This window comes from Homarus americanus, unplaced genomic scaffold, assembly GCF_018991925.1.
Source record: "Homarus americanus isolate GMGI-L3 unplaced genomic scaffold, GMGI_Hamer_2.0 scaffold4060, whole genome shotgun sequence".
In the NCBI taxonomy this organism is placed as follows: domain Eukaryota; kingdom Metazoa; phylum Arthropoda; class Malacostraca; order Decapoda; family Nephropidae; genus Homarus; species Homarus americanus.
The window spans coordinates 1633917-1639779 of NW_024746161.1; the positions used below are offsets into that span (position 1 = coordinate 1633917).

The 5863-nt window shown below is 37.8% G+C and overlaps 1 protein-coding gene across 1 annotated transcript in view; it reads right to left on the minus strand.

Moving 5' to 3' along the window:
- The window catches only part of LOC121878994 (pyruvate dehydrogenase phosphatase regulatory subunit, mitochondrial-like), a gene marked incomplete in the record, with an annotated part of 125568 nt that extends 120656 nt beyond the window's left edge, over nt 1-4912 (minus strand). Inside the window, 1 exon segment of the mRNA XM_042385444.1 lies at nt 4679-4912.
- Nucleotides 4913-5863: the final 951 nt, after the last annotated feature.

Sequence of the window (5863 nt, forward strand, 5' to 3'; positions counted from 1 at the left end):
TCCGGTAAATTTCCAGGTAGTTCTGCTACTCGCAGCGTGTTTGACAATTTGCTCGAAGCGATTTATGAATTGAGCGATATTTGTAAAAGCGAACTTCTCGTTCTATCGCGCGATTCCACTTTCGAGCGGTTGGTAATGGCTTCAGTTCACGTTCGACATCACATGTTCAGATGAGTTGTGTTTTTGTTTTGTGAACAACTGCCAAAATATCCTTAATATTTGTATACAGTATACCTATATATTATAAAGTAAATTGTACACATAAAAGAAAATCAAATTACATAGCGTTTACCGCTCTCTACATCACACACAGTGTTTACAGTTCACGTTGACATCACATATTCGAATTGATTTATCTGTGTTTTCGTTTTATTGAAAGAATTACTTAGAAATAATTTATGTAATATTTATGTATACAGTAAACCACTCACAGGTCCTACAGTACCACTAATTATTTTTATATACTGAAACTTACGTTTGGTAAGCTGGATTAAAATGAAGATTACCGATATATTAAAATAATAAAAATGTATTATAAACCAGTCTAACATACCGTAATAAACACAGCTGCTATTATCATCCCCCTCCCCCATTTTGCCAGTGAGCAAGAAAGGGAAAGTGGCCTTGACTGTGACATACTGTAGCTATTACAGCCATCCTTGTGTTGGAGGTGGTCAGTAATGCATCTCTGTATATTTACTGATCATGTATCTTATCTCTTATAAATAATTCATTTAAAATTTATTTTTTGCAAAAATATTCAGTAAATGACTGCGTAATTCTTAAACTGCCGACAGTGTTAAATTTAGGATATAAATATTGAACGAAGTCCACGTCATGGATGGGAGTTTTGGTCATAGCAGTCACCGTGTAGCCTCCCTTTTGGCGAAAACCACGTGCTATAAATAACCTGGATTTGGGTTCCTACGTCGTAAGTCGGGAAGACTAATGTTGTGTGTGTGTGTGTGTGTGTGTGTGTGTGTGTGTGTGTGTGTGTGTGTATATATATATATATATATATATATATATATATATATATATATATATATATATATATATATATATATATATATATATATATATATATATATATATATATATATATATATATATATATATATATATTATTATGTATGTATGTATGTATGTATGTGTATATATATATATATATATATATATATATATATATATATGTTTATGTTATATATATATATATATATATATATATATATATATATATATATATATATATATATATATATATAAAATCTGCGGAAAATGGAAACACGATTACCTTAGCTTTAAGTCTTTATTCAAGACATCTTCAGAGAGCAACTGTCTTGAATAAAGAGCAGCTGATGTTCCATTTTCCAATGTGATTTATCAAAATTATCACGTTTTCATTGTGGATTTACATGAAATATATATATATATATATATATATATATATATATATATATATATATATATATATATATATATATATATATATATATATATATATATATATATATATATATATATATATATATATATACAATCAACACCTCCGCCCAGGATTCAACCCACGGCCCACAGGCCCTGCTTGACCAGGGGCATGCTTAGCTGGACCACCAGGATACTAAAAGCAGTCCTAGACTTTGTTATATTTCACCAAGCCTGTTCAACGAGCTTATGGCGCCGTGAACCTCTAATAGGGCCACCCACGATCCTTAGCGGATTTGGTAAGCGTTACTCTGACCACCTAAGTATCTGGTGGTCCCCGATGGTCAGGCGGAACCAAGTGATGATTATGAAATCGTGTGCTTTATTGTAATGAGAATATATATATATATATATATATACATACAGTTAACCCTCACTTTACGCGGTTAATGTAACCCGGAGGGTACCGCGGAAAGTGAGAAACGCGTAAAGTGAATAACATAACATATGGGATTAATTGAAATGGAGTCCGGGCCGATCCCCAAACTCCACTTTTTGACGACACACAACTATGTTGTAGTAAAAATATTATCTTAACTTTATGATGGCATGCACACACAATTAATAATTAAGAGAAATATCAATAATATTAGGTTTTTTAACACTTACATTAGTAGAAAAGATGGCTGGGCACACGGGGATGGGCGGTTGGTTCCGAGGCAGAGGGCAGATTATTGGCCCTCACCTGTATCACTTGTATCAATTGTATCACTATCCACCACAGAGGCTTGCAGGGCCTCTTTGTCAAACCCCCCAAAGTTCACATAAGTCCATATCCTCACTATAATTATCACTATCACTGACTTGGGCCGGCTGTAGTGGGTGGCGGGTGAAGAACTGGTAATGTTTTGATGACTGAGCGACCTTGTGCGCACCATTTTCGCGCCTCTTACACAACATGGCGGATGGCGGGAGGTTTGGATCCAAAAATGGCGCGGCTTGCCAGCTGCTCTCCGCGTAATGGGGTACACGCACCGCGGAATGTGAGCATGTTAGGTTCCGGCAGGGCACCGCGTTAACGGTGAACCGCGGAATGCGGGACCGCGTAATGTGAGGGTTGACTGTGTGTGTGTATATATATATATATATGTATATATATATATATATATATAATATATATATATATATATATATATATATATATATATATATATATATATATATATATATATATATATATATATATATATATATATATATATATATATTATATATATCGTGACTTTATATAACGATTTTTTTATATCGCAGCTACCAAAATTATAAATTTTTTCCTATATACCTGTACTATAGCAATATTTTTTTTATTTTGCGAGGAAAATCGGGAGTGAAATATTTCAAATGTACCGTCTTGGCAAAAAAAGCGTTATTTGCTCACCAGAGGCGCCACCGTGGCTACTCACTCAAGCATTCACACTCGCCCACTCAATCATACTGAATGAGTGACGAGAAAGCAGCCGACTCTGCTGCAGATTATGACTTCTAAGGTGAGTGTAAATGGGATGCTAGTGATGTGAAAAGTGAAGTGAAGAAAATGGAAAGCATAATGGAAATGATTTAATACTGTAACTAATATTTGAGAAAACAATTTCCATACATAGGACAGTCTTGATATTGGTAGGACACTGTGATCTTGTAATGTGTGGATTGTTTCACTGTCGTTCTCATAAACTCACTGAATAACAATTAGAAAAGGGAGAGAACACTTATCACACATCATCACGAGCCTTCAAAATACAATACTTGAAGGTTGTCAAATCATGAAGAGGAGAAGGAGGAGGAGAGGAGACAAGTGACTTTGGCCACATGGCGGGTACAGAAATTTATTTCTAGAAATTTGTGAGATACTCCGTTAATATTAATTTGCACAAGAAGTGATAAGAAGTTGTAAGTTTGGTTTTTTACCGTCTTTGTGTCTATAATATCGAAAATTGGAAACCTGCAGACAGCCAATGGATGAATATTAACCGTGTTTTGAATGACTTCTAAATACAGGTAGGTGCATGACCGTAGATAGTTCTACCCATTTTTACTCAAATTTGCACAAAAATAGGTCAGGTTTGAGTAAAACACACCCAAAAAAACACCAAAGAAAACCTATTCTCATACCAAAAGAACCAACCTACCTAACCTAACCTAACTTACAAGGAGGAAATGAAGAGACAACTGACTAAGTGAAGAGTATAACTTCAGGTAAACATGACGGGAACCTGCGGACAGCCAATGGATGAATATTAACCAAAGACAGAAATTCTTTTGTTTGTAACCATAAGCGTATCAGATCGCCCAGCTGCATCCTCCACCATAGTAACAGCTAAGCTACAAAAAATGGTATGGTTAGGTTTGGTTTGGTTTTTTAGTGTTTTATGGTGTTTTACTCAAATGTGACCTCTATTTTTGTGCAAATTAGCAGTTTCGGGTACAAATGAAAATGTTAATAAAAAAAAATATAAAAATTATATATACAGCTAGACCCCAACTTACGACTGCTTCGACTTACGACCGCCGCAGTTGTGACCATTTTTTTTTTTTTTTACGAGTTATCTCGTAATTGGGTACGAATTGACATGTTCTGATGGGTACATTTTGCTTGGGTATGAGTTGTCCAGCACCCCTAATTAACCAGCTACTTTATAAAAGATTTCGGTAATGAGTAAACGTGCTGCGAGCGATTTCACCAGAAAATTTTTTTTTCTCCTGCATGAATTTTGCTGCTTTTTTTATTGGAGATAGTTTTTCTGGGGAAAAACAAAAAACTTATGTTTTCCTTATTTAACCTAATCTAACGTAACCTGACCTAACTACCTAGCAGGGGAGGGCTTCGTCCCCCTCTGAGTGGTTATATAATGCAAGTATATAATATAAGTATATAATGTAATTTAACTTATCCTTATTGAACTTAACGTAACATATTCCCCTATTGGGGAAATGCTACTTTTTCAGAGTTGGTCATGTATTATATAGCATGGTAATGCAATTCAGACGACCCGCGAACTACGCACTCCACCTCCCAGAGCTCGCCAACGGTATTATAGTATAAATTATAAAAAAGAAACACTTTCCCAAAAGAGAACACTGTCACGGGCAATTAACAAAAAAAAAATATGGTGGAAAAGCAGTGTGTTCTTGCTAGAATCGTTGGCAGCATTAACCTCCACATTAACCAATTAGACACCATGTTGCATAGTATTACCTCCACGTTTCCTCCAGGCACTCCAGTTTCTCCCAATACTACCATTAGCCTTCACTGGACCATGTAATAAAGCAGCAACCATTCCCCAGCCTTAAATAAGTTTCGGCAGTAGGTAGACTCTGACTCTTCGCATCTTTAATTGAGGACAGAGTCTGTCAGTGGGTATGTCATGGCCTGTGAACAAAATTAAGGGCAACCACTAGTTAACAGACCTAATCTCCACTACCAAACTCTAAACTCTGATATACTAAAGAAAATTATAGACAAATAAACAGAATTCACCTGGACCTGAGTCTGTGTTAGGCCCGACTCCGTCCCGACTCCGTTAAGTCTCGGACTCTCGTACCCGAAACCCCGAGACAGTGTTGATAAAGTTGCCAGGTTCAATTTCAATTGTTTATTCCTTGATAGAGGAAGCGGGATCCTAGTTCTGGCACTAGGTACCCCTGTACAATAACACCAGAAGCATCTGGCAAGTGTGACACGTATATACAGTATAAATATTATAAAGGGGCTTACTAAAGCCTAAGGAAGGAAGGATATTCCTTTAACACATAATCAATGTTATTTGCATAATATCTGGCCAGTATGAGGAGGATCGTCGTGTCTCCGTCAGGGGGTCGTGGAGTGGTGGTCCAGCAGGCGTCACGGAAGCGTTGTGTGTGGGGACATCTTAGGAGGTAGTTTATAAGGGTGCGGCTCTCGGGTCTTCTGCATAGTGCACAAGAGAGTTGCTCAGGGGATGCGGGGATACCAATCTCCCAAGCAAGTCATACCCAATGATGCGGGCAGCAATCACGTCCCCTTTCCGCGACCCTTTCCCATAGGCATACTAGAAGTCAGGAAGTTTACGGAGGACATTGTGGGGTTCAAGGTTGTTTGGTTCACACTCAGGATGGGATGGAGAAAGGAAACTCACAATGTGCTCTCTATATACATGTTGTATTGGATGTACAATGCAGCTTGGTGCTGGGAAGGCAGCATGGTTACAAGCGTGATGTAGAGAGAGCTGGTTGGTGAGGATGCTCAGAGAAGGACCAGCCTGTGGGTCGCCATGCTCGCTGGCGGGAGAGAGGACCGCCAGGCAGGCGGAGGAGGAGCGAGGACCGCCAGGCAGCGGCGGAGGAGGAGGTGTTGCTGGCTGCGGCTGTAGGTAGAAAGAGGCAGGTCACCACGAGGTCAGAT